Source organism: Heteronotia binoei, chromosome 6 (assembly GCF_032191835.1).
Source record: "Heteronotia binoei isolate CCM8104 ecotype False Entrance Well chromosome 6, APGP_CSIRO_Hbin_v1, whole genome shotgun sequence".
NCBI classification, from domain to species: Eukaryota; Metazoa; Chordata; class Lepidosauria; order Squamata; family Gekkonidae; genus Heteronotia; species Heteronotia binoei.
In genome coordinates this window covers 43,581,874-43,587,819 of record NC_083228.1, presented here as the reverse complement: position 1 = coordinate 43,587,819, position 5,946 = coordinate 43,581,874, and the positions used below count along the sequence as shown (strand labels likewise).

Genomic DNA, 5,946 nt, shown 5'->3' with positions numbered 1-5,946 from the left:
ACCAATCAACAGCCACATTCATTCAAGTGGCTTCTTCATTGGTGTTACCAAGGGTATGGGGGAGTTCTGTGGCACCATGAAGACTAATTAAGTATTGTAGCAGAGGCTCTTCTGGGCTTGAATCCATTTGAGCCCCTGAGCCCACAGTTTGGTGTAGTGGTTAAGTGGGCAAACTCTTACTTGGGAGAACCAGGTTTGATTCCCCACTCATCTACTTGCAGCTGCTGGAATGGCCTTGGGTCAGCCATAGCTCTCACAGAGATGTCCTTAAAAGGGCAGCTTCTATGAGAGCTCTCTCAGCCCCACCTACCTGACAGGATGTTTGTTGTGGGGGAGGAAGATAAAGGAGATTGTGAAATGCTCTGAGACTGAGATTCAGAGTGGAGTGTGGGATATAAATCCAATATCCTCTTCCTCCTCTTCTTCTGATGTGGCTGTAGCCCACTATGGTTCCAATATCTGCAGAAAGAGGAGGAGGAGGAGACTGGATTTATACCCTACTCTTCACTAAGAGTCTCAGAATGGCTTACAGTCTCCTTTTCCTTCCACTCCCCACAACAGACATCCTGTGAGATAGGTGGGGCTGAGGGAGCTCTTTCGAGAACTGCTCTTCAGAGAACTGCTCTTCAGAGAACTGCTGTTGAGAGAACTTGTGACTGACCCAAGGTCACACCAACACCTGCATGTGGAAGAGTGGGGAATCAAACCTGGTTTTCCTAGATTAGAGTCTGTGCTCTTAACCACTACACCAAATTGGCTCTCTATTGTGGGTATATACCAAGGGAAGCACAGTTATCATGCATAGTGATACTTCTGGGTTACTTGCACCACTCTCACCCTTAATTAGAGAGCAAGTTTGGTGTAGTGGTTAAGTATGCGGACTCTTATCTGGGAGAACCGGGTTTGATTCCCCACTCCTCCACTTGCACCTGCTAGCATGGCCTTGTGTCAGCCATAGCTCTGGCAGAGGTTGTCCTTGAAAGGGCAGCTGCTGTGACAGACCTCTCCAGCCCCACCCACCTCACAGGGTGTCTGTTGTGGGGGAGGAAGGTAAAGGAGATTGTGAGCCGCTCTGAGACTCTTCGGAGTGGAGGGCGGGATATAAATCCAATATCTTCATCTATCTTCTTCTAAGCAGGGGTCATTTTGTAGAAAAATAGGTGGTGGAGCTCATTAGCATAATTCATTAGCATATGCTGCCTCCCCCTCAGCCAAAAGCAACCTGATGCAGGAAAGGGGAGCCCCGGGTGAGCAAGGCCTTCTTGGGCTGGCTAGAGAGCCAGCCAGCCCAAGCAGGCCTTGCTCACCTGGGGTTCTCCTGGGCTGCACCCCCCCAGTCAAAAGGCCAGCAATCCACCTGCCACCCAAAATCACATAAGAAATGAAGAAAGAGTGGTGCAGGCTTCTCCAGGGGTTAATGAGGGCTGCTGGGCGGAGTGGCAAAGTCCCTGGTACCTGGCTGGCTGCCCACTTTCCTAATCCAGGGATTGTTATGCAGCTGCACCTACTATTCAATGGACAAAGTAGGTGGGGAGGAAGAGGTGGAACCCTCAGAAAGGTTCAGGAGCTGTGCTCCTGTGAGCTCCTGCTGAATCTGAAGCCTGCCAATAAGGAAGGGAATAAAGGTATTTAGCATTGAAATAATTTCATTGTGCAAACAAAAATAAGGACGTAACACTAATATCCTTCCATGGCAGCACCTACATTGCTATTAATTTACAACAAAGCTCTTTCTTGAGAGCCAGTTTGGTGTAGTGGTTAAGTGTGTTTACTCTTATCTGGGAGAACTGGGTTTGATTCCCTACTCCTCCACTTGCACCTGCTGGAACGGCCTTAGGTCAGCCATAGCTCTGGCAGAGGTTGTCCTTGAAAGGGCAGCTGCTGTGAGAGTCCTCTCAGCCCCACCCACCTCACAGGGTGTCTGTTGTGGGGGAGAAAGATAAAGGAGATTGTGAGCCGCTCTGAGACTCTGAGTGGAGGGTGGGATATAAATCCAATATCATCATCATCATCATCATCATCATCATCATCATCATCATCTTAGTATATAAAAGAAACTTCTAAAAATCTTTTCAACATCCACAATAAACCTAGCCTTCTTCCAGTTTCCCCGGTCTACCAATCAATGAATTATAGCCTCCTGCACATGCACAGTTTGGCCTGTTCTGTGTTGAGGATGCACATCTTCAGAGTAGCTGTTTGCTGCCTTTTGAATAAAAAGATCAAGTCTACTCTGAATTTTAAAAGTAACAGAATGAATCATAACAGCCTTTAGATGTGTCCCGTTGATCCAATACGAATGAGATGAGTAAATCCAGAACAGACTTGAAAGATAATTGGGTTTCATTTATTTATGATTTGTTTATTGTTGTGACCCATTTTAATACCTTCAACAGAGCAAGGGGTGGCTGCATCAGTCAACAGAGATGAATACAAAGGCGGAAAAATGTTCCTGCCTGATATTCCTTTCTTCTGTCAGAAATGTCTTATAAAAATTCCCAGTGCATTTCAGTGATCTGACTCAGTTTGTGTGGGGAGTTCAGATCAGACGCTTGCTGCTTCACTTTCCAGTGCCAAAGAGGAATTGCTGCATTGGGAGGAGAAGCTACATATATTTGATCTCATAAATCCCTTTGAGAAAGACTGTCAAAAGTCACAAGTTGCATTTTTAACATACCTTTGATCTGGAAACAAATTAAATGTTCATATTTGAGCCAGTTTGGTGTAGTGGTTAAGTGTGTGGACTCTTATCTGGGAGAACCGGGTTTGATTCCCCACTCCTCCACTTGCACCTGCTAGCATGGCCTTGGGTCAGCCATAGCTCTGGCAGAGGTTGTCCTTGAAAGGGCAGCTGCTGTGAGAGCCCTCTCCAGTCCCACCCATCTCAAAGGGTGTCTGTTGTGGGGAAGGAAGGTAAGGGAGATTGTGAGCCGCTCTGAGACTCTTTGGAGTGGAGGGCAGGATATAAATCCAATATCATCTTCTTTTATATATATATATACACACACACACACACACTAAAAATCACCTTCCTTGGCTTCGCCTGTATCTTCATTTCCATTTTGAAGCTTTGCTATTAGTTAGGAGACCTCCAATTAAGAATCTCTTGGGTAAAATGAAATTCTGTTTTGGAGAAATAAGGATTCCAGGAAAGGAGGGACAGAGATTGACAGCAACTTTGGTACTTAACCCCACTGAAACTAAAGGAAGCACATATTGCTATATCTGGGTGCACTCATCCCTTGGCAGGGCAGCCAAGAGCCATCACAGGCCATCTGCCATGTTTTCCTTCCCCCCACCACACACCTAAATTCATGTGAAAGCAACCCACATGACTTACCAAGCTCCAAGGAGATCAAGGTTCTTGAGAGTTTTGTCCCCCTACACCTCCTCCAGACCCTTCTCCCTGGTTCCATGACCTTGGTTTCCTTTTGTCCCTTTGTTGCCTTCCCCCATGTCTAGGTTTGAAATGGAAAGCTGTTTGCAGTCAAGCCTTTCTTTTTGCTTATGTTGCTACATGAACATTAATGGCACAACATTAATATTAAATAATTGAACACATGAACACACAATACTGCCTTTTATTGAATTTATTGGGGTGCAATCACACATGGAATCTTGCACAACAGTATCCCTGCTTTGAAAAAACCAGTATTCTTTGATGTGTGCCAGAGCATTCACACAGCCCATGCACTGCTGCCAGGAGAGGCACGGGCTGCACACCTGCATCAGGAACATTCAGATCACTCATGGGACCTTCTGCATGCCAAGCAGATGCTCTACCACTTAGCCACAGCCCCTCTCTAATTATATAATATAATTTGAATTCCTTATTTCACTAGTGGTAAACTCAGTAGGAATGTTAAGGATTGAATGGGAATGTAACCTCCATCACTTACCTCCCCTGTAGGTGCAAGAGACATACAGTTTTGCAGTGTGAAACACACCATGCATGTACTGGTCATACTGTACAGGGATTAAACTGTTCAACTTTTGTTTACAGTGAAGAAAATAATGGTGCTTTTTGAGGAGATAATTAAAAATGCAAAACAGTGTGTTACAACATAGAGTCTGATATTTAAAACAAAACAAGCTGTGAATTGCATTTAAGTGCATTTCAGAACACTTTTTTTTAAACAAACCCAACATAACTGTTCAATTGTGTGTGATCAGTTTTTGCAGGAGAAAAAGTTGTGGAAAGAATGGCTAATTTAAGAACCATAACTATGGAAAGCTTAGGACAGAATAAAAAATGTTTAAAAACTTGTTAGGTGTTCTCTGTTAATGAGAAATGTTTTTGAAATGCCATCATAGCCAACCAATAATACCCCAGCTCAGGTCATATCCTGATTATCTTTTATGAGTTAAAACAGATTCAGACCTAGTCAACAGTAGAGTGGGAAAAGTTTTAGCTGCAAAAGATAAAGGTTAAGAGCTGATATCTGTATAGAGCTGATATCTGTATATAAGGTTTACTGATACTGATGTTGGCTTGTCTAGTCTATTGGACATAGCTCAGTGTGCATGCAAAATAGGATAATATATGTCTATATGATTATCTTGAAGCCTGAAGCCAAATAATTCAAATCAATATTTGCGTTGACCTGGGCTGCCAGGTCTCAATACTAACAATACAATTAATACACAATGGACAGAAATCCTTTTTTAGGACTGGCCTAGGATCTAAAGGAGGCCCCTTTTATTACTCATTATACTTCCTTTCAGCACTGTATACTCACTCTCCTATCCATTTCCCCTAGAGATCCTAATTCTATTGGGGTAGATGCAGTGGTAGATTTCCACTAATATAAGCAGGCAACTTTTGTTGGTTCCCCACATCATCTGCAGATCTCCAGCTCATCTCTCATGCTGTTCCTGGGGTTCCCTCATTCCCAAATCTGATTTTAGGGGAGTTTTTTGGCTGCAGCAGGATGCAACCCTTCCATCAGTGGAAATCACTGCTGGATACAGCCTATTTGCTCCCAGAATTTTCCTTTCTTTGACTCCATGGCCTCATTGTTTACAAAGTTCAAGTCCAATATGGTACCTTTAAGGCCAACAAAGTTTTATTCAAGGTTTAAGCTTCAGACTAATATGGCTATCCACTTGAATTTAGTTTCCTATAGTCACAGGAACTAGTGCTTCCTGCTTCTATTAGCTACTTTGGTCCTATTTAGATGTTCTAAGAAGAAGAATTAACACACCAAGGTGAGGAGATAATTAAATGCATACAAGCTTTGTCCTCATCCCATGAATTTGGAAAGAACTTTTCACTCAAATTGGGTGAATAAATATTGGGTGAATAAATTGGGTGAATAAATATTGGTAAATGAATATGCTGTGCACATAAACATGTAGGATCAGAGCATGCTGCTGCCACAGTTCTACTCCCCAATCCACATGTTCATTTGTCTCACTTAGAAAGTTTTAAAAGTGCTTTTGTCCTTAACTAACCTCAATAGTATTCTTGTCTCTTCGTCTGTGGCTTCCTTTTGACTGTATTCATTTTTTAACAGTGTATCTAGCTTCTTTCATTTTTACCTTGCTCCTCAAGATAAATTACCTACCTCCTCTTCCTTCAGATTTTTCTTTCTTAGGCCATTGTCTACTCTGTACCCTTTCTTTAGCCTCTTTGACTTTGAATGCCTTGCTGATTAGCTTCCCAATATCCTGTAGGTCCTGCTTCTAAATCCTCTGTTCAGCTCCATGTAAAGTTTTAAACCCAGCCCAGCCAAAATGGCAATCTGCTGTTCCCTCACAGGAACTAGACTGGACCCTGCTTTGGTTCCAGAGTAACTGAACATTCAAATGCTGTTAGTACAATACAATACTGTCAGATACTCAAAGTAAATATTTAGATTGCTTTTAATATTAGATAAACAAATCTGCACTGAGCAACATTCTGGAAAGAGAAAAAAAGAGCCCCTTTAGAAGAAAATAAATTCA

The 5,946-nt window shown here is 42.8% G+C and overlaps 1 non-coding gene across 1 annotated transcript; it reads left to right on the top strand.

Moving 5' to 3' along the window:
- The first annotated feature begins 415 nt into the window (after positions 1 to 415).
- LOC132574548 (small nucleolar RNA SNORA17) lies at positions 416 to 541 on the top strand. The gene has a single exon (XR_009555626.1). It is a non-coding gene; the product is annotated as a small nucleolar RNA SNORA17 (small nucleolar RNA).
- The last annotated feature ends 5,405 nt before the right edge of the window (positions 542 to 5,946 follow it).